Source organism: Onychostruthus taczanowskii, unplaced genomic scaffold, assembly GCF_017590055.1.
Source record: "Onychostruthus taczanowskii isolate IOZ18803 unplaced genomic scaffold, ASM1759005v1 scaffold61, whole genome shotgun sequence".
Classification (NCBI taxonomy): Eukaryota; Metazoa; Chordata; class Aves; order Passeriformes; family Passeridae; genus Onychostruthus; species Onychostruthus taczanowskii.
The window spans coordinates 6,054,151-6,074,710 of NW_024503790.1; the positions used below are offsets into that span (position 1 = coordinate 6,054,151).

Sequence of the window (20,560 nt, forward strand, 5' to 3'; positions counted from 1 at the left end):
CCCAAACAGTAATTTCCATGAAAAACAAACAGAAAACTCGCTGGCACGGGACAGGGAAAGAGAACACAACAAGGATTTGGTGAGGAATCGCCCCAAACAGTTATTTCCATGAACAACAAACAGAAAACTCGCTGGCATAGGACAGGGAAAGAGAACACAACACGGATTTGGTGAGGAATGACCCCAAACAGTTATTTCCACAAACAAGGAACAGAAAACTCGCTGGCATAGGACAGGGAAAGAGAACACAACACGGATTTGGTGAGGAATCACCCCAAACACTTATTTCCATGAACAACAAACAGAAAATTTGCTGGCATGGGACAGGGAGAGAGAACACAACAAGGATTTGGTGAGGAATCACCCCAAACAGTAATTTCCATGAACAAGAAACAGAAAACTCGCTGGCATGGGACAGGGAAAGAGAACACAACAAGGATTTGGTGAGGAATCACCCCAAACAGTAATTTCCACAAACAAGGAACAGAAAACTCGTTGTCAAAAAGCTGTTTTTGACAAGCCAGAGCTGTCACGCCCGGCTCACACTTCGGTCGCTTTGCAAAAGGATTTCCCAGCACGGGCACTTCTCTTTGTGGTTTTTCCAGCTCTGAGCAAGCCCTGCACTCCCAGCCCTTCATCCCCAGCCTACACCTCATCCGCGCCGAGAGGGAAGGGAGGAGGCAGCAGCACCAGGCACCAAACTCTGCCTGCAGAGCATCTCCCACCGAACATTCCCACGTCACCACGGAATTAAAGCTTTGGGAAGCGACGGCCCAGGGCTGGAAAGGGACAGTGGCAGCAGCAGGGAAAGCAGGGAGGCAGCACTGCCCCTCAGAATCTGCAATAAAATCATGGAATTGGGACCCCAGCCAGGGCAAGGGAGGCTACAGCTCTGTGCCCATCCTCTGGGCAGGGAGAGAGGTGTGAAACGGGGCCAGAAAATGCAAAGAACTCCTCAGGAGTAATAGCTACTCTGCAAAAAAGAAACCCAAAAAAACGCAAAGAAAAACAAAAAAAATCCCAAAAAAAACCCCAAAAAACAAAACCCCAAAAAACAAAACCAAAACAACAACAAAAAAAACCACAAAAAAATAAAAAAAAACCCACCAAAAAAATAAAAAAACCCCAAACAAACAAACAAAAAAAAAAACCAAAACAAAACCCACAAAAAACAAAAAAAAAAAAAACCAAAAAAACCAAAAAAAAAATTAAAAAAAAATTTAAAAATTAAAAAAACCTGATTGCAGCTTTCCAAACCAGGGAAAGAGAACACAACAAGGATTTGGTGAGGAATCACCCCAAACACTTATTTCCATGAACAACAAACAGAAAACTCGCTGGCATGGGACAGGGAAAGAGAACACAACAAGGATTTGGTGAGGAATCGTCCCAAACAGTTATTTCCATGAAAAACAAACAGAAAACTCGCTGGCATGGGACAGGGAAAGAGAACACAACAAGGATTTGGTGAGGAATCGCCCCAAACAGTAATTTCCACAAACAACAAACAGAAAACTCGCTGTCAAAAAGCTCTTTTTGACAAGCCAGAGCTGTCACGCCCGGCTCACACTTCGGTCGCTTTGCAAAAGGATTTCCCAGCACGGGCACTTCTCTTTGTGGTTTTTCCAGCTCTGAGCAAGCCCTGCACTCCCAGCCCTTCATCCCCAGCCTGCACCTCATCCTCACCGAGAGGGAAGGGAGGAGGCAGCAGCACCAGGCACCAAACTCTGCCTGCAGAGCATCTCCCACCGAACATTCCCACGTCACCACGGAATTAAAGCTTTGGGAAGCGACGGCCCAGGGCTGGAAAGGGACAGTGGCAGCAGCAGGGAAAGCAGGGAGGCAGCACTGCCCCTCAGAATCTGCAATAAAATCATGGAATTGGGACCCCAGCCAGGGCAAGGGAGGCCACAGCTGTGTGCCCATCCTCTGGGCAGGGAGAGAGGTGTGAAACGGGACCAGAAAATGCAAAGAACACCCCAGGAGTAACAGCTACTCTGCAAAAAAGAAACCCAAAAAAACGCAAAGAAAAACAAAAAAAATCCCAAAAAAAACCCCAAAAAACAAAACCCCAAAAAACAAAACCAAAACAACAACAAAAAACCCCACAAAAAAATAAAAAAACCCACCAAAAAAATAAAAAAACCCAAACAAACAAACAAAAAAAACCCAAAACAAAACAAAAACCACCAAAAAAAATTAAAAAAAATTTAAAAAATTAAAAAAAAAATTAAAAAAACCTGATTGCAGCTTTCCAAACCAGCCTGGCAAAAGGAGGAGTCCTGGGAAAGCCGGGCAGGCTCTCTGCAGGGGAGGAAGGCTGAGAGAAGAGCCCAGGTTTTTTTAATTAACCAAATTAAGAACTTTCCACAAATACCGACCAAAACCTTGTTTACCTCCGTCGGTAAATCGCAGTGGTGGTGGTTAAGGGCACCCTAATTGCCGTGATAATGAGCTAAAGCCATCTGGAAGGATCACCCCAGCAGGGGTTCCCCCCCTGAGCAGCCAGGAGCGGGCGAGCCGTGGGCCAAAAATGGCAAAAATTGGGAAAATGTGGGGGAAACCATGAAATTTATGAGCTGTGCATCCCTTGCCCCGTGACACTTTTTGTGTGGAGGTGCTTTTCCAGTCCTGCCCCTCTCTGGGCACACAGGGGATGAGCCCCAGGGGCAGCCTCTGCCCAAAGGCACCAAACTCAGCCAAAAAAAGGGGAGAAGCAGCAGGGCTGCTCCTTGGAAATCCCAAAATTTCAGCCTTAACAACGCAATTTTTCCAAGTCCTGTTTGCTTTGTGTTTTTACCCTCAGGTTTGGAGGGTGCTTTATTCATTTATTTCTTTATTTATTTATTCACTACGTCCCCAGAAAATTAAAACAGACTGAGCCAATCAATTTTTGCCTTTTATACTCATCTGCAGCCAGCCTGGAATCAATTGCACTCCCCTAATCTGTTTAGAGGAATCCACCAGCACACATCATCACTTTCGAATGAAGCACAAAGGCAGCCAGAACCTGCTCCAAAAAACCAAAATTGTCCTGCAGAACAGCCCCAGGGAGGAGCAGCTCCCCAGCCACACCTGGGGCAGCAGCCAGGGCAGGTGTGGGTGTGGAATAAATCCTCCAGGAACCCCAGCAAACCCAGAGGTGTTTCCCAGCTCAGGGAGATGAAATCCTCCTCTCCCAGCCCCGGGATGGGGAGCAGAGCATCCCTTTTGCTCTTTAATTAAGGAAACCGAGGCTCCCCAGAGCCCCCGGGGTGCTGAGGGCACGGAGAGCAGCCTCATCGCGGGGGTGCCCTCCCCTCAGCTCCTGCAAGGTGAATTTTGGGGGTTCTGCTTGCAGCTGAGGAGGCACAGCTGGAGCTGGAGGCAATAATCCACCTTTTGCTCCACTTCTTTCTGCCCACCCCACCCTGCCAGGGTCTCCTGACACCATTCTTGTTTTTTGCTGGCTCTGAAGTATTGTCAGGGTGGGGAGTGGCTTTGTTGGAAAAAAGGAATTAAAAAAAAAAAATCACGGGCAGGAGGATTTCTTTTCCCTAGGAAAAAAAAAAAATCAGATGGTAGCAGCAGATTATTGAAGGCTACCTGAGAGATGCAGCTGCAACTGAACAAAAAACAAAAAACAAACAAAAAAACCCCCACAAATAAACAACAACCAAAAAACCCACCAAAAAAAAAAAAAAACAACAAAAAAACCCCAAAACAAAACAAAACAAAAAAACACAAAAAAACCAAACAAAAAACCCCCCAAAAAATGAAAAAAAACCAAAAACCCCCAAAACAAAACAAAAAAAAAAAAAAAAAAACAAAAAAAAACCCCCCCCCCCCCCAAAAAAAAAAAAAAAAAAAAAAAGAGGAAAAAAACCCCGAACAAAACAAAACCCAAAACCAACCAAACAAAAACCCCCGAAAACAAGGAAGAACTTGGGAGGAGCAGCAGGCTCTGGCAGGGGAGCAGTCTGGAGCCTGATCCTCCTGCCAGGAGAGGAAAGGAGCTCCAGGAAGGTGGGAAAGCCTGGGGGAGTTGTTCCCTTCTGGGGAAATGCTGCTCTGTGTGGGGCCAGAGGAGTCAAAAACCCAAACCCTGCTTCAAATCCCAGCCAGGCAAGAACCCCAAAACCCAAAGAGATGCACGGCCCTGGCCAGGACAGCCCCTGGTGAGAATTTAATTGATCCCAACCACAGAAAGACCCAGAGAGCTGCCAGGCACACAGAGCTCCACGGAACAAAATAACAATAATAATAATAACAATAATAATGCAGAGGAAAGCAAAGGTTGTGTCAGGGCAGAGGAATCCTGGAGAGCTGATCCCAGTGGGAACTGACCCCAGGAGGAGCAGGAGCAGCCCCTGGGGACACAAAAAAGGCACCCAAACGTAAATGCCCCAAGAATTCGCTCCCAAAATGAAAATATCAAAGCTGTTTGCGAGATTGCTCAGGTGTCTGTGGTTCAACCCTCAAAAATAACTACTACTGGATTAAAAAACCTGCAGGAGAAAGCAGCCTGTGCATTCCCTGCTCCCAGGTAGGGCTGGGAAACACAGGGAGCAGACAGGGAACGCTGGGGGAGCTTTGGGAGAACTCGGAATCTCTTCCATGTGAGAAGGAAATCCTCGAGCCCAGACAGCATTTTGTCTTTTTTTTATTGATAATAAAGAGAGGGGAACGGGAAAGGGGGAGGTTCAGGGAGCCTGGGGTGGTTTTCTTTGCTTTTCCCAAGAAGAAACACGGCGGGATGGGTTCAGTCAGGGACAGGAGGGGACCCCCATCCCCTCAGCTGGGATTAGTGCAGAGAGCTGGCAGAGGGGCACCTCCTGCTCTGGGCCACCCCTGGTGTCCCTGTCAGTGCCCGGGGGCACAGCTCTTCCCCAAACCCAGCAGGGATGAAGAGCCCTCCTCTGCCTCCCGGGGCTCAGGAGGGCCCAGGATTCCCAAGAAGAAACACGGCGGGATGGGTTCAGTCAGGGACAGGAGGGGACCCCCATCCCCTCAGCTGGGATTAGTGCAGAGAGCTGGCAGAGGGGCACCTCCTGCTCTGGGCCACCCCTGGTGTCCCTGTCAGTGCCCGGGGGCACAGCTCTTCCCCAAACCCAGCAGGGATGAAGAGCCCTCCTCTGCCTCCCAGGGCTGAGGAGGGCCCCGGGGCCAGGGCAGGATTATCGGGGTCGGGGTGCCCAGATTTGTTCACCACACACAAATCTCAGCCCCACGTCCCTTCCACCCCACATTTCCCCACCCAAATCTCAGCCTCCTGTCCCTCCCACTCACATTCCCACCCAAATCTCAGCCCCACGTCCCTCCCACCCAAATCTCAGCCCCACGTCCCTCCCACCCAAATCTCAGCCCCACGTCCCTCCCACCCAAATCTCAGCCCCACGTCCCTCCCACCCAAATCTCAGCCCCACGTCCCTCCTATCCCACATTCCCACCCAAATCTCAGCCCCACGTCCCTCCCACTCACATTCCCACCCAAATCTCAGCCCCACGTCTCTCCCACCCCACATTCCCACCCAAATCTCAGCCCCACGTCCCTCCCACTCACATTCCCACCCAAATCTCAGCCCCACGTCTCTCCCACTCACATTCCCACCCAAATCTCAGTCCCACGTCCCTCCCACCCCACATCCCCACCCAAATCTCAGTCCCACGTCCCTCCTATCCCACATTCCCACCCAAATCTCAGTCTTGTGTCCCTCCCACCCCACGTTTCCCACCCAAATCTCAGTCCCACGTCCCTCCCACCCCACATTCCCACCCAAATCTCAGTCCCACGTCCCTCCCTCCCCACGTTCCCCACACAAAGCTCAGCCCCCAGCCCTGCTCTGCGATTTGCCTGCCACACCTGGGGGATTTCCCAGCAAATTGTATTACTTTATTTGGTCAATTGGCCTACAAATTGATTTTCCTGTACAAATAATGAACATTTATGGTTATTTTCCCCATAGACTGCTTTATTTCACGTGTAACAAAGACTGATTTCCTGCAGGTTTCGAGACCTGAGCTGCAGTTCCTGTGACCCCTGGCTGATGGATGGCAAAGGGCTCCAAGCACAACTGGAGGGCTTGGGGTTTTTATTTTACCCTGAGGTGGCTGCTGGAGGCAAACACTGCTACCAGACCAAGGCGTTCCACAGAATAAATGGGAATAAATTGTTTTAAAAGAGATTCAAGTCCCGGGATCAGGCAGCCACAAGGCAGGGGAAATGCAGGTGAAGGAGCTGGGGACAGAGGGCAGAGCTGGAGAGGCCACATCCCTGCTCATCCCAGCCCTTGGGGACAGAGAGCCACATCCCTGCTCATCCCAGCCCTGGGGACAGAGAGCCACATCCCTGCTCATCCCAGCCCTGGGGACAGAGAGCCACATCCCTGCTCATCCCAGCCCTGGGGACAGAGAGCCACATCCCTGCTCATCCCAGCCCTGGGGACAGAGAGCCACATCCCTGCTCATCCCAGCCCTGGGGACAGAGAGCCACATCCCTGCTCATCCCAGCCCTGGGGACAGAGAGCCACATCCCTGCTCATCCCAGCCCTGGGGACAGAGAGCCACATCCCTGCTCATCCCAGCCCTGGGGACAGAGAGCCACATCCCTGCTCATCCCAGCCCTGGGGACAGAGAGCCACATCCCTGCTCATCCCAGCCCTGGGGACAGAGAGCCACATCCCTGCTCATCCCAGCCCTGGGGACAGAGAGCCACATCCCTGCTCATCCCAGCCCTGGGGACAGAGAGCCACATCCCTGCTCATCCCAGCCCTGGGGACAGAGAGCCACATCCCTGCTCATCCCAGCCCTGGGGACAGAGAGCCACATCCCTGCTCATCCCAGCCCCTGGGGACAGAGAGCCACCTCCCTTGGGGACAGAGAGCCACATCCCTTGGGGACAGAGAGCCACATCCCTGCTCATCCCAGCCCTGGGGACAGAGAGCCACCTCCCTTGGGGACAGAGAGACACATCCCTGCTCATCCCAGCCCTGGGGACAGAGAGCCACATCCCCTTGGGGACAGAGAGACACATCCCTGCTCATCCCAGCCCTTGGGGACAGAGAGCCACCTCCCTTGGGGACAGAGAGCCACCTCCCTTGGGGACAGAGAGCCACATCCCCTGGGGACACAGGGCCACCTCCCTGCTCATCCCAGCCCCTGGGGACAGAGAGCCACCTCCCTTGGGGACAGAGAGCCACATCCCTTGGGGATAGAGAGCCACATCCCTTGGGGACAGAGAGTCACATCCCTTGGGGACAGAGGGCCATCCCTTGGGGACACAGGGCCACCTCCCTGCTCATCCCAGCCCCTGGGGACAGAGAGCCACATCCCTGCTCATCCCAGCCCTTGGGGACACCCTGCAAGGCCCTTTCTTCTCCTGGATCCGTTATTCTGGAGGAAGAGGAGGGTTCCCAGGGAGGTTCCCAGGGAGGTTCCCAGGGGGGTTCCCAGGACAGCAGCTGGGCTCAGGTGCCCTGGTGGGATCTGTGGCAGGAGCTGCAGGACTGTCACCCCTGCAGGGAGGGCAGGGCTTTGGGGACAGCCTGGGGCTCATTCTGGAGGGCACTGAGCTGTGGGGCTGCCCTGGGCTGGAGCAGGCTCCAGAGCTGAGATATTCTGCTTTTTCTTTGTCTGCAGGGGGATTAACAGCCCCAGGGCTGAGGAGGGCATGTTTAATTTTGTTTAATTTTGTTTAATTTAATTCAATTCCTCCTGATGGCTGAGCCTGCCAGGCCCAGAGAGGCAGAGCAGGGGAGGTTTCCCAGGTGAATCTGATGGAGGTGGCCACGGAGAGAAAGTCAATTATCTGCAGCCAGCCCCAGGGGTGGCTCCAGCCCCTGCAGCCTGACTGCAACCCAATAAAAAATGAACTCACTCTGAGCAGGCCAGGCCCCCTCAGAGCTGCAGAAGCTGCTCCAGCTGAGGCACAGAGCGAATCCAGGAATGGGACAGGGGCTGGGAGGGTCAGGCTGAGGGAAACCCCAAATTCCTGCCCTGGGCTGGGGGATCCCTCCCGGGCTCCTGGCACTGAGCTGCCCCCAGCCCTGGGGATGCTGAGAGCCCCAGGAAGGAGGGACACACCTGAGGTGCTGAGAGCCCCAGGAAGGAAAGGCACACCTGAGGTGCTGGGAGCCCCAGGAGGGTGGGACATACCTGAGGGGACAGGTACTGAGAGCCCCAGGAAGGTGGGACACACCTGAGATGGCTGGGACCCCAAGAAAGAAGGGACACACCTGAGGGGACAGGTACTGGCAGCCCCAGGAAGGAGGGACACACCTGAGATGGCTAGGACCCCAAGAAAGAAGGGACACACCTGAGGGGACAGGTACTGAGAGCCCCAAGAAAGAAGGGACACACCTGAGGGGACAGGTACTGGCAGCCCCAAGAAGGAAAGGCACACCTGAGGTGCTGGGAGCCCCAGGAGGGTGGGACACACCTGAGGGGACAGGTACTGAGAGCCCCAGGAGGGTGGGACACACCTGAGGGGACAGGTACTGGCAGCCCCAGGAAGGAGGGACACACCTGAGGGGACAGGTACTGGCAGCCCCAAGAAGGAAAGGCACACTTGAGGTGCTGGGAGCCCCAGGAGGGTGGGACACACCTGAGGGGACTCATCCTGGCCCCAGCACAACCCTGCCAGCTCTCAGGTGAGCTCTGCCAGCACTGAGGTCACTCCCAGCACCAAAAGCACAGATCCCTGACACTGAGAGCACCAACAAACCCGAAGGATAAACCCCTGGAGTGCCAGGAACACCAGGAACTCTCACCCAGCTGCCAAGGATAAACCCCTGGACTCCCAGAAATCACCAGGAACACTCACCCAGCTGAAAAGGGTAAACCCCTGGACTCTCAAAAATCACCAGGAACACTCACTCAGCTGCCAAGGATAAACCCTGCACCCCTAAAAACACCAGGAACGCTCACCCAGCTGAAAAGGGTAAACCCCTGCACCCCTAAAAACACCAGGAACGCTCACCCAGTTGCCAAGGATAAACCCCTGCACCCTCAAAAATCACCAGGAACACTCACCCAGCTGCCAAGGATAAACCCCTGCACCTCAAAAATCGCCAGGAACACTGGCCCAGCTGGCTCAGCACGCTGGGAGCCCCACCAGGTGACACCACAGGATTTTACAACATGTGTATTTATAAATAACACTGGGAAGTGAATGACCAGTAAACACAGTGGCTGCCCGACGAGCAGGGGAGGATGCAGGGAGAGTTGGGAGCTGTGTGTTTTGAAGGTAAACACAAAGAGAATATTAAAAAAAAGTAATACTAGAGAGGTAAATAATTCATCAAAAGAGTGAAAAACAAGAAGCTGGAAGGGAAGAAAGAAAAAGAAGCAATGTCAGAGGGAAGAGAGGTGAAAAAACCCCAAAATCTCACATGGGGGTGAAAGCAGAACCGAAGTTAACAGTAAAACAGAGGGGAAGCTTTGGAGGGGGAACATTTCACCTGGAAATGGCCTCTCCCCTCTGGGCACTGAGGAACTGCCCAGGGGGTGCAGGTTTTGACAGTGGGAAATCAGGGATGGGAATTGCAGAGGGCAGGACCATCCTTCACAAAGTCAGAGCTTCCCTGCATCAGCCTCTGCCCACGAGCAGGAAACACCAACAGCAGCAGCAGCATTTGCAGGGGAAGCCACGGAGTTTTTCCTTGTTTTTCCACGTTCTGTTTGAATGTGAACTCGGACTATGAGAGGGTAAAAGCTTGGTCCAATCTGCACACATGGATGTATGCAGAGGGACAGAGCACACTCCGCATTCCTGAAGGAATGAGGAACCCAGAGCTCCCAGCCCTCCTCTGCTGGACACAAACCCACATCGACACACTGTGCCCACAGCTGTTTGTGAGCCTTGGAGATTTCCTGCATTTTTGACATCAGAATTCCTGCAGAATTGGGGTTTGCTGCTGGCCACTCTGCAGCTGCCATCCCTGCTGTAAAACCCAGCACAACTGCAGCAAGCCAAGTAAAAAACTGAGTTTTTTCAGAGGGAACACTCTGGGTTTGTCCTGCACCACTCAACTCCCCAGGCTGGGGCTCCTGCCAGGCTGGAATGACTCTGAGGATGATGGATGGATGGATGGATGGATGGATGGATGGATGGATGGATGGATGGATGGATGGATGGATGGATGGATGGATGGATGGATGGATGGATGGATGGATGGATGGATGGATGGATGGATGGATGGATGGATGGATGGATGATGGATGGAGTTCTACCTGGATCAGGTAAAGCACACCCGTGCTGAGCCTGCTGGGCATGGGAGTTGGGTTTCCACAGGGGCACTCCTGCCCCTCCCCCACTGCACAATTTATTATTTACCAGATTTTGCTTTTAAAACACAAAAGGCCAGCCAAGCACGAGCTCTGCCAGTGGCGCCGTGCCAACCCTGCTGCCCCCTGCAGCTGCAGCAGCCACAGGCTCCCTGAGCCTCCTGATCCTCCTGAGCTCTGCTGAGCAGCTCTGGCTCACCCCAGAGCACCTGCACGGCAGCAGCTGCCAGAGGGAAAGTGAAATCCCACCCTGGGCCTGTTCTCCAGCACATCTTCCTCCTGCAGGAGCTACCACCTGCAGCTCACAGCTCTGGGTCTGCACACAGCCACTCCCAGGGGGACACCTGCCTCAAAGGGCCAGCAGGAATTCTGCTCCAGGAGCTCCTGCCATGGACAGATTCTGCTCCAGGAGTTCTTGTCACGGACAAATTCTGTTCCAGGAGTTTCTGCCATAGACAAATCCTGCTCCAGGAATTCCTGTCCCCAGCTCAGGACAGCTCTGCCATGGATAAATCCTACTCCAGGAGTTTCTGCCTTGGACAGATCCTGCTCCAGGAATTCTTGTCATGGACAAATTCTTCTCCAGGAATTCCTGCCATGGACAGATCCTGCTCCAAGAATTCCTGTCCTCAGCTCAGGACAGCCCTGCCATGAATAAATTCTGCTCCAGGAGTTCCTGCCATGCCCAGATCCTGCTCCAGGAATTCTTGTCATGAACAAATTCTGCTCCAGGAGTTTCTGCCATAGACAAATCCTGCTCCAGGAATTCCTGTCCCCAGCTCAGGACAGCTCTGCCATGGATAAATCCTGCTCCAGGAATCTCTGCCATGGACAGATCCTGCTCCAGGAATCTCTGCCATAGGCAAATCCTGCTCCAGGAATCTCTGCCATAGGCAAATCCTGCTCCAGGAATCTTTCTCTGGATTTCCCTCACTCCAGCTCAAAGCAAAAGCAAAACACAAATGTCAGAGCACAGCACAACACGCCCTGAACTCCACAGGGTGATCCCTGCACAAGCAAAACCCAACTCAAACCCAAATTCCAATGGAGAAAGGGCCAAAATAAGGGTTAAATCAAATTAGGGTCAAACCCTTACACCCCTGAGTTCTGGAGACACCAGCTCAGGCTGCTTTATTTTAATGCCCCATTAAAATAAAGAGGGATCAGGTGGACAAATCCCTGCAGAGCTTGCAGAGGCTCAGCTGGGTCTGGTCTGCCTGTGCCGAGGCAGGTGAGCCCTTCCCAAACACAGCCAGAGCAGAGCAGCACCAGGCACACAACTGGCTTTGTTTGGACACTGGGTGCCAGCTGGAACTCCGGAAAAAATCCCCTCTGAAATCACATCTGAAGCTGGGAAGGTAAACAAAAGGCAAGAGCAGCACTGCAAAAAACACGAGTTAAAGGAATAATAACTGCAGCTTCTTCCACCCAGCCAGCCAAGGAGGGATTTAGGGCGAAGGAAATTCAGCCCCTGGGGAGGGCACTCACTGCTGGCTGATCCCTGGTGTTACTGACCCAGCCCAGGAGGGCACCAGGGACAGGAGAAGGGCACCAGGGCAGCTGCAGCTGCCCCTCAGGAGGGTCCCAGAGCTGAGAGCCAGGCAGCACAAAGAGAATATTAGATCCCTGTGCCAGGCAGATCCCTGTGCTGGCACCCCTGCTGCCCTTCCCACCCTGGGAATGCTCCCTGGAACCAGGAATGTGCACTGGGAGCTCCTCAGCTGCTGTCCCCTCCCCAGAGCCAACACCTGGACTTTCTGCCCCTGCCTCACCTGGATTTCCTCCTCTGCCTCACCTGGATTTTCTCCTCTGCCTCACCTGGATTTCCTCCCCCAGCCTCACCTGGGTTTTTCTCCCCCTGCCTCTCCTGGATTTCCTCCTCTGCCTCACCTGGATTTCCTCCTCTGCCTCACCTGGATTTCCTCCCCCTGCCTCACGTGGATTTTTCTCTCCCTGCCTCACCTGGATTTCCTCCCCCTGCCTCACCTGGATTTCCTCCCCCTGCCTCACGTGGATTTCCTCCCCCTCCCCCCCCTGGGTTTTCTCCCCCTGCCTCACCTGGATTTCCTCTCCCTGCCTCACCTGGATTTCCTCCCCCCTGCTTCACCTGGATTTCCTCTCCCTGCCTCACCTGGATTTCCTCCCCTGCCTCACCTGCAGTCACAGCAGTTCCCAGTGAGGGAGAGCTCTGCAGGAAAATTCTGGAGCCACCTGAGCTGCTGAACCCCCTGTCCCTCACCTGTGCCCACACAAACCTGGCACAGTTCTGTTCCTGCTCTGGGAGGAAAAGCCAGCTCTGACCCAGCACGGACATGAAATCCTGTTCATTCCAGCAGTGAATTTGGGGGTGTCCCAACAGAAACTTCCAAAATGACACGGGTTTAAATCAGCAAACTTGGGTACACTGCTCTCCAAGACTTGCAGAATTCTTATCCAGGGGAAGTGCTTGAGACACTTCACTCAGATTTTTAATGAGCCTCAGAACAATGAGGAAATACAAGGTAAATGGGAAAACACAGCACTGTGACTGTATTTTAAAAAGCTTAAGCAGAATAATCCAAGTAATTTTATAACCCCCAGGAGAAATAATGAAATAGAGGAAAGCGAACAAGTAATAATAAATTAACAGAGGGTGATATAATTTATGCAAATTAAAGCTTGTTAATGGAAAATATGTTAAACCAATATATCTTTTTTTGCTGAGACAATAGTGCCAACACAATGTGCCTGGATTTCTGCGAGGTGTTTGCTCTGACACCACACGACTTTCTGGATGTGGAATCAGAGCCATGCAAGGGAGAATTCTGCCTGCCTGAATCCCCCAGGCAGCCTGGGCTGGGGAAGGTGTCCCTGAGATTTAAGGGTTTTAAGGTTCCTTCCAACCCAAACCACTCCAGGATCCTAAAAATGAGCAACTCATCCTCATTGTCCTCCTGTTCTCCTGCAGGTGAGGGTGGGGTTGTCCCCAGTGCAGATTATTTTGCTCTGCACACCCAATTCTCAGCCCCCTTTGTCCTTCCCTCTCTCCCACTTTGCTCCATGTCAGCATTTCCTTACAGATGGGGGGGAAAGTGAGTTTTCACTCCTGTTCCCAGAGCTTGCCATGAAAAGCAGAGCAGGGGTCCCTCCACACCACCAGAATGAGCCTCAGGATGGAAGTTTTTCAGCCAAAGGAAAAGCACAGCAGCTTGGAGCACATCACATGAAATATCCTTTAAACACACGTTCTGCAGGTCCTACAGTGATTTAAAGACAACAGCAGACACATCAAAGGCAGGACTAAATCCTCCCAAAGCAAGGATGATTTCTGCCCTCTGCACACGCCAGGGGACAGAAACGCTCCCCAGCCTCATGGAATTACTCTTAACTGAACTTATGCCTGAGAAATCCATCATCACAGCAAGGTGAGACTTCAAAAAAAAAACCACTAAAAAAACCCAGATCCACTGTGCTGATACAAAGGAGCCCAGATCCAGAGCTGGTGAGCAGCTCATGAATTTCAAGCCGAAGATGTTTTCAGAAATCGCGCTGCTAACGCAGGGATTGGAAAATGAGCTGGGTTTTAATTCAGAATTAAAAGCACTCTGCAGAGGAGCAGCCAGGCTCTGCTGTGGGACTCTGAACTGTCCCCTGTGCCTGCAACACCCTGAGCAGGGGTGTCTGCAGCTGCAGCACAAAAAAAATAAATCCCATCGGAGTAAATCAACCCCGCGCTGCGCAGGGGCCGGCACAGCCAGGGGGGAACCAGCACTGCCCAGCTTCCCCACGCCCTGCTGGGTGTCCTGTGGGGCACAGAGGGGCCCGGTGCCAGCCCTGCCAGTCTGGGGGTGAGGGAGAAGCCAGGAGCTGGGCGATGCTGGCTGTGAGCAAAGGGCAGCCTGCTCTGAGGCTGAGCCCCGCTCACAGAGATGCAGCTCGATGCTGTCAGTCCCTCTGCACAGGCATGGACCAGCCTGAGCACACGAGGAGCCAAAAGCTGCCCCAGCCATCCGTGGCACATTTTCATGTGTTTTTCTTTAACTCTGTAACTTTATGATAGCCGAGACTAACGGTGGTCAGTGTTTTAAGTAAGCCCAGAGCTGCGAGTTCCAGCGCACTGAATCATCCCTGAAGAGCCCTGCAGTGCCTTCCTCTGCAAGGGCACTTCAGGGTTAAGTGGGTGAATCACCAGGGGGAAATAACAGAGGAATTGATATTATTTGTCCCCTCTGGGAGAGGGGGAAAAAAAAAAATATAATAAAATTAAAGCAGGCAGGTTTGTGTGGTTCACCCCGTGCCACAGAAAAAGAGATCTCAAGAACCACAGCTGTGACGAGCAGTGGGGAAAGTTATTGATCTGAAAGAATTCATTTTTATTAGAAGGGCTGGTACTTTTACTTATTTAATAAAGGCCTGGCGTCAAATCACCGAGAATTTCAGGATTATCTAATTCCATCTAATCTCATTCAATCACTGATGCTCCAGACTGGAGCAGAAAGGAATGTTTGCCCTTTCCTGTCTTCAGGGGCCATCTCTGGTTGCCCTGGCAACCCAGCATCTCCCACAGCCCGTGGCACCCAGCACATCCATCTGGGCAGAAAGCAGGGCTGGAATTGCAGGGGAGCCCCTGAGACCCAGGGGCAGAGCTGGGCAGGGAGCAGCAGCCCCAGAGCTGCCACAAAAACAAACCCCAGGCGGGGAACTCTGCCTCTTCCGAGGGACCAGCCCCAGCCAGGAGCCCCTTCCGAGGTCCTGAGGTCCCTGAAAATCCCAGAGCTGCTGCTGAAATCAATCCCAGCACTGAACTGGGCACCTGCTCCAAGCAAACACAACTTTTCTGTCACCACAGATCTTCCAGCTTCTGTGTTTTCTTTTTTTTTCCTTTCTTTTTTTCCCTGCATTTTCTTTTTTTTCCCTTGCATTCTCTTTCTGAATTTTCTGTATTTTCTGTGTATTTTCAGTATTTTCAGTATTTTCTGCATTCTCTGCATATTTTCAGTATTTTCTGCATTTTCAGTATTTTCTGCATTTTCAGCTTCCGAGGGACCAGCCCCAGCCAGGAGCCCCTTCCGAGGTCCTGAGGTCCCTGAAAATCCCAGAGCTGCTGCTGAAATCAATCCCAGCACTGAACTGGGCACCTGCTCCAAGCAAACACAACTTTTCTGTCACCACAGATCTTCCAGCTTCTGTGTTTTCTTTTTTTTTCCTTTCTTTTTTTCCCTGCATTTTCTTTTTTTTCCCTTGCATTCTCTTTCTGAATTTTCTGTATTTTCTGTGTATTTTCAGTATTTTCAGTATTTTCTGCATTCTCTGCATATTTTCAGTATTTTCTGCATTTTCAGTATTTTCTGCATTTTCAGTATTTTCTGCATTTTCTGCATATTTTCCGTATTTTCAGTATTTTCTGCATATTGTCAGTATTTTCTACATTTTCTGCATATTTTCAGTTTTTCTGCATATTTTCAGTATTTTCTGTATTTTCAGTACTTTCTGCATTCTCTGCATATTTTCAGTTTTTTCAGTATTTTCAGCATTTTCTGCATTTTGTGCATTTTCAGTATTTTCAGTATTCTCTGCATATTTTCAGTATTTTCTGCATTTTTCAGTATTTTCAGTATTTTCAGTATTTTCTACATTTTCAGTATTTTCTGCATTCTCTGCATATTTTCAGTTTTTTCATTATTTTCAGCATTTTCAGCATTTTCTGCCTTTTCCACCACCAGAAGCCCTCAAGGCTCCCTGCACCCCATTTCCCTGGAGCCCCCCTGCCAGCCTGGCCGGTGCCCGGGATGTCACCCGAGGTGACACTGCCTCCCCTCCCCAGGCTGATGCTCCTGCCAGCTCCTCCCAGCTGGAGATGCAGGAAATTAAAGAACCTGCTCTGCTCAGGCACTGGAGCTCCCCTGACACCTGAAAATGATTTGATGTGCACAGCTACCCTCCAAAAACAGGGCAAATTTGGGCTTGACGGCCTTCCCAGACCCTGTGGCTTTGTATCCATGTGCAAAATAAAAAAAAAAAAATTAAATTAAATAAAGCTACAATTTCCCCGTGGGCTGGAGGCAAAATAAAGGAGCAAGAACCTTTCAGTGCTTTTTGGGAATTGCCTCCAGAACCCTCCAGAGAGGCTTTCCCTGCCCTCAGCTGGAAACACAACTGTGTCAGGAGCTCCCCAAGGACACCGGCCAGGGCAGGGCACCCTGTCCCAGCAGGAAAAAGCAGCCCTGAAACGGGGAGAATTGGGAATTCTTCACTGGGGAGGTGAAGCTGAGGCATTTCAGTAGAGGGAGAAGGGAGGGAACGTGCCAGAGACTCCTGAGGAGCAAAACGTTCTCCAGATAAACAGAGGAGGAACAGGGCAGGACAATGCACAGTGGGGGTAGAAAAACAAACAAACAAACAAACAAACAAACCCCACAAAAGCAAACAAACTAGGTGAAAAAGGAAAAAAAACAGAGAGCAAACAAAGTGATTTTTCAAGAAAATTGTCCAAACAATAATTGAATAAGAACAGAGGGGATTTCTTTTCCAAAGTGCAGGGCCAACCATGAATCCCCAGGCTGGTTTGGCTTGGAAGGAACCCCAAATTCCAGCCCTGGCAGGGACACCTCCCAGGCTGCTCCGAGCCCCGTCCAGCCTGGCCTGGGCACCTCCAGCAGCTTTCCTGCAGGAACTGCTCTCCCTGTCCCACAACGAGCTCTCTGAGAAGTTCAGCATCCCTGCAGACCTGTGCTGACTGATGGCTTTAAATTAAGGAAGTTTTTGAGGGAGCTCACCCTGCTCTTGGCCACGCTTTGCCAGCAGGCTCGGAACGAGCTGCGCTCCCTTTGAGCCAGGCCAGCGAGTTTGGACACAGAGCAGAGCAAATTAAAACCAGGTGTCTGTGCCCTGCAGCACCAGAGACGGCCCTAAGCACTTTAATGACATCTCTAAATAATTTTGACAGCAAAATTACTTCTCCCGTGTCACCTTTACACTGCCCTTGACACGGCGCTAACGAGACGAGGCTGCTTCCCTGCTCCTCCACATTTATTTGTCTGCCTTTCCTCCCAGCCTTCACTTTCTTCCCCTCAGAGCAGGAGGATTCCAGCGCCAGGCTGCCACACTTTCCTGGGTCAGGCTGAGGGCTCAGAAATTTGCCTTTTCCTGCAGCAGAGCCCAGGGAATGGAGCCCGTGGGGTGAGGAATGCCCTGGGAGCATCCCAAGGAGAGGACGATGTGCTCCCTCCACCCAGAACCCTCCCACAGCAAGCTCAGCAGGGATTTTCTTTCCCTCCCTTGCCTGGCCTGGTTTCCACCAGCTCTGCCCTCCCACCACAGCAGATATTTCACCCCCGTGGTCTCCTCACTGCTCCCTGCCAGAGCACAAATCCCACCCCAGCTCCTGCACCAGGGCAAACCTCACCCCACCCCCCCAGAGCCCCTCAAAGCCCCCCTGCAAGATAAAATTATTTTCCTAAGCCACAGCTGCCCTCCACCTCTCTGCTGCTCGCTCACAAGCCTGCAATCCAATTAATATTTTCCTTTCCAGAGGGTATTTAATAATCCACAAAATTGAATCCTTCAGCATGGCGCTGGCACTCTCGGTGCCATTGATCTGGGCTTGCTCTGCCTCTGTGCAGAACAATAACTGCTCCTTGTGCTGCTGCAGCCCCCAGGAGCAGAGCTGGGACCGGCAGCAGCAACCCCAGCACACACAGCACTGCCCAGCTCCTCTCCCAGCCACGCTGATTCCCATTTCCAGCTCTTTGCCCCCGAAAATCCCCCTCTGGAAGAGCCCCCTGACCCCCACAGCAGTGGGTTTTAGGGACCCACAGAGGTTCCCACTGCCCCCAGAGCTGGACCCAAACTCCTGGACCCAAACTCCTGGGGTGGACCCAGCACCCTGGATGGGCTCTGGGAGCCCCTCACCCCATTTTGGAGCAGGAGTCACCTCATCTGCAGCTCCCCCACAAAGCTGAAATCTGACAGAGTTTGAATCAACTTCTGTTAACAATACACCTTGGACTTGCAAGTCTGCAGTGCAACACAGGTTAAAATCCACCTGGGCCAAGGCCTTTATCAAAACAAAACAGAACCAAAAAAAACCCTGCAAACAAACAAAAAAAAAAAGCCCATCCATCTCCAAAACCGCCAACAAACACTAACCTGAACTAAAATGTGCTGGATTAAAAGCAACAAGCCAAATCAGCATGAAACCACAAATAAAAATCAACAGACTGTGCCAAAGTCCTTGGGGGGATTTGGAGGTTTATAAGTCTGCTTTACAGAGGGGCTTTTTCCACATTCATGAGGCAGCCCCCAGGGACACAAAGGCAAAGTTATGAAAACAGTCCCCTGCACACAAACCCCAGCATTCTCCAGCTCCCATCCCTAACCCACAGCAGCTCAGAAAGGAACCTAAATCTAATCTATTCAGTTACCAGTGAAATCTCAGAATTAATCCTGCTTCTGCAGGCAGCCAAGGCAATTCTCCAGCAGGCAAAGTCCTCTCGCCACAGGAAAGCTCTCCTGGAAGCCTCGTGCCTGGCGTGGGAGATTCCCCTTTTGGTGAAAGCCTCTGGGTTTGGATCCCAGCACGCTCAGGATCTCCCTTCCTTGCCCTGGTGCTGCTCTGCTCCTGCCTCTCCAAGGAAACTGTGGAACTGGGGAGCGCCAGGGAAGGGCAGAACGGAGCACCACGAGTGACACAAAGCCACCCTCCGGGGTCACACAGAGCTGCCTGCCACCCAAAACACGGCCCAGAAACCTCAGGCTGAAGACCAGACTTTGCTCATTAGTGGCATTTTTGAAGTCAGCAGCAGATGATAGTTCCTCTCTCCGTCCCTGACAAAGTCTTGGACTGGCGCCTGAACCTCAGGGCAGCAAAGGAAAACAACAACGGCGATGACGAAAAGCAAAAAGCAGCAAAGAAAAGGAATCACATGGAAACCAAACCAAGAGCAAAACACGGCCCCAGCAAGCAAATGAATCCCCCTGTCAGTGCCCCAGCCGTGCCCCACACCCTGTGCCTGTGCATGGGAGGCATGGGGGCAAAGCCCAACATTCATTTATTGCTCTTTTTGTTTCGGTTTCTTTCAATGTGGCCACGTCACAACAGCTCTGTGGAAATTGGGTCTTCTCTACCTGAACCCCCTAAGGGCCACCTTTCAAACAGAAACCCTGTGCAAGAAACCAGGGGAAAAGAGGATGAGGAGCAGCCAGCCTCCAGCCCTAGCTCCCTTTCAGAGGAGCACTGAGAATGGAGCACACAGCAAGGGTCACACTGTGCCTGACAAGGGAAACAAGCCAGGGTTTGGGATGTCCTTCCACTGTTATCCTGGACGTGTGACGCTGGGCTTCACACATCTGAGGCATTTTGGTTGATCAGTAAGGATTTCAGAGCTGCTCTCCCCTCCCTCTGGCTGGAGCCCACTGCCCACAGCCCTGGCTGAGGGCTGGAAGCAGAGATGGAGAATGCAGGGTGGGGTCTGGAGCAGAGGGAACCCCGGGGGGAATGGGTCTCACCGGAACAGACTGCAATCCTGCCAGGGCTCCACACAGCACGAGCTGTGCCTGCCCAGAACTGACAAGCACAAATGTGGGGGGAGAGCCCTGTTCACATCTGGCAGCTCACTCTGGGAAGGTTTGGCAGCCTGTGCCTCCCCAAAACTGAAGGGACCTGAGCCATTCTCCCGTCCAGATGGCAAAAACCTCTCTAAGGGCACAAAGCCCAGGGGCAGACCCTGCTTCCCATGGCTGTGCCTGCACCTCGGCCCTGGGAAGGGCACTTAGCCCTGCCTGCACCCCTGCGTGCAGGGCAGGGAGGGAGGGACAGACAGAGGGATGGAGGGAGCTGTGTGTGATCCTAAAAAGCTTGTTTTGACCTCAAAGAGCCACACAGACCTTTTCCCAATCAACCCCAAAACACCTGTCCCAAAGCAATCCTGCCAAACCGGTCATGAAAGGCACGGTGACATCAAGACAAAGCCAGGGGTTCCACTCAGGGTGACAGGAGGTAGCCAAGAAAAGAAAGAATTGGTCAGGGATGGATGGATGGATGGATGAGGGAGGGAGGGAGGGAGATGGATGGATGGATGGAGGGATGGATGAAGGAGGGATGGATGAACGGATGCAGGGATGGATGGATGAAGGAGGGATGGATCAAGGAGGGATGGATGAACGGATGCAGGGATGGATGAACGGATGCAGGCGTGGATGGATCACGGAGGGATGCAGGCATGGATGCATGGCTGGCCAGCCGGCCGGCGGCGCGGGGGCGGCCCGGGGGGCGGTGGCGCCGGCGGGGCCGCTCCCCCCGAGCCGCGCAGGAAACCAG

At 52.3% G+C, this 20,560-nt stretch overlaps 1 protein-coding gene across 3 annotated transcripts in view; it reads right to left on the reverse strand.

The window, feature by feature from the left end:
* SAMD11 (sterile alpha motif domain containing 11) overlaps positions 1-20,560 on the reverse strand; it is an 81,873-nt gene that overhangs the window by 55,421 nt on the left and 5,892 nt on the right. The window lies entirely within an intron of this gene.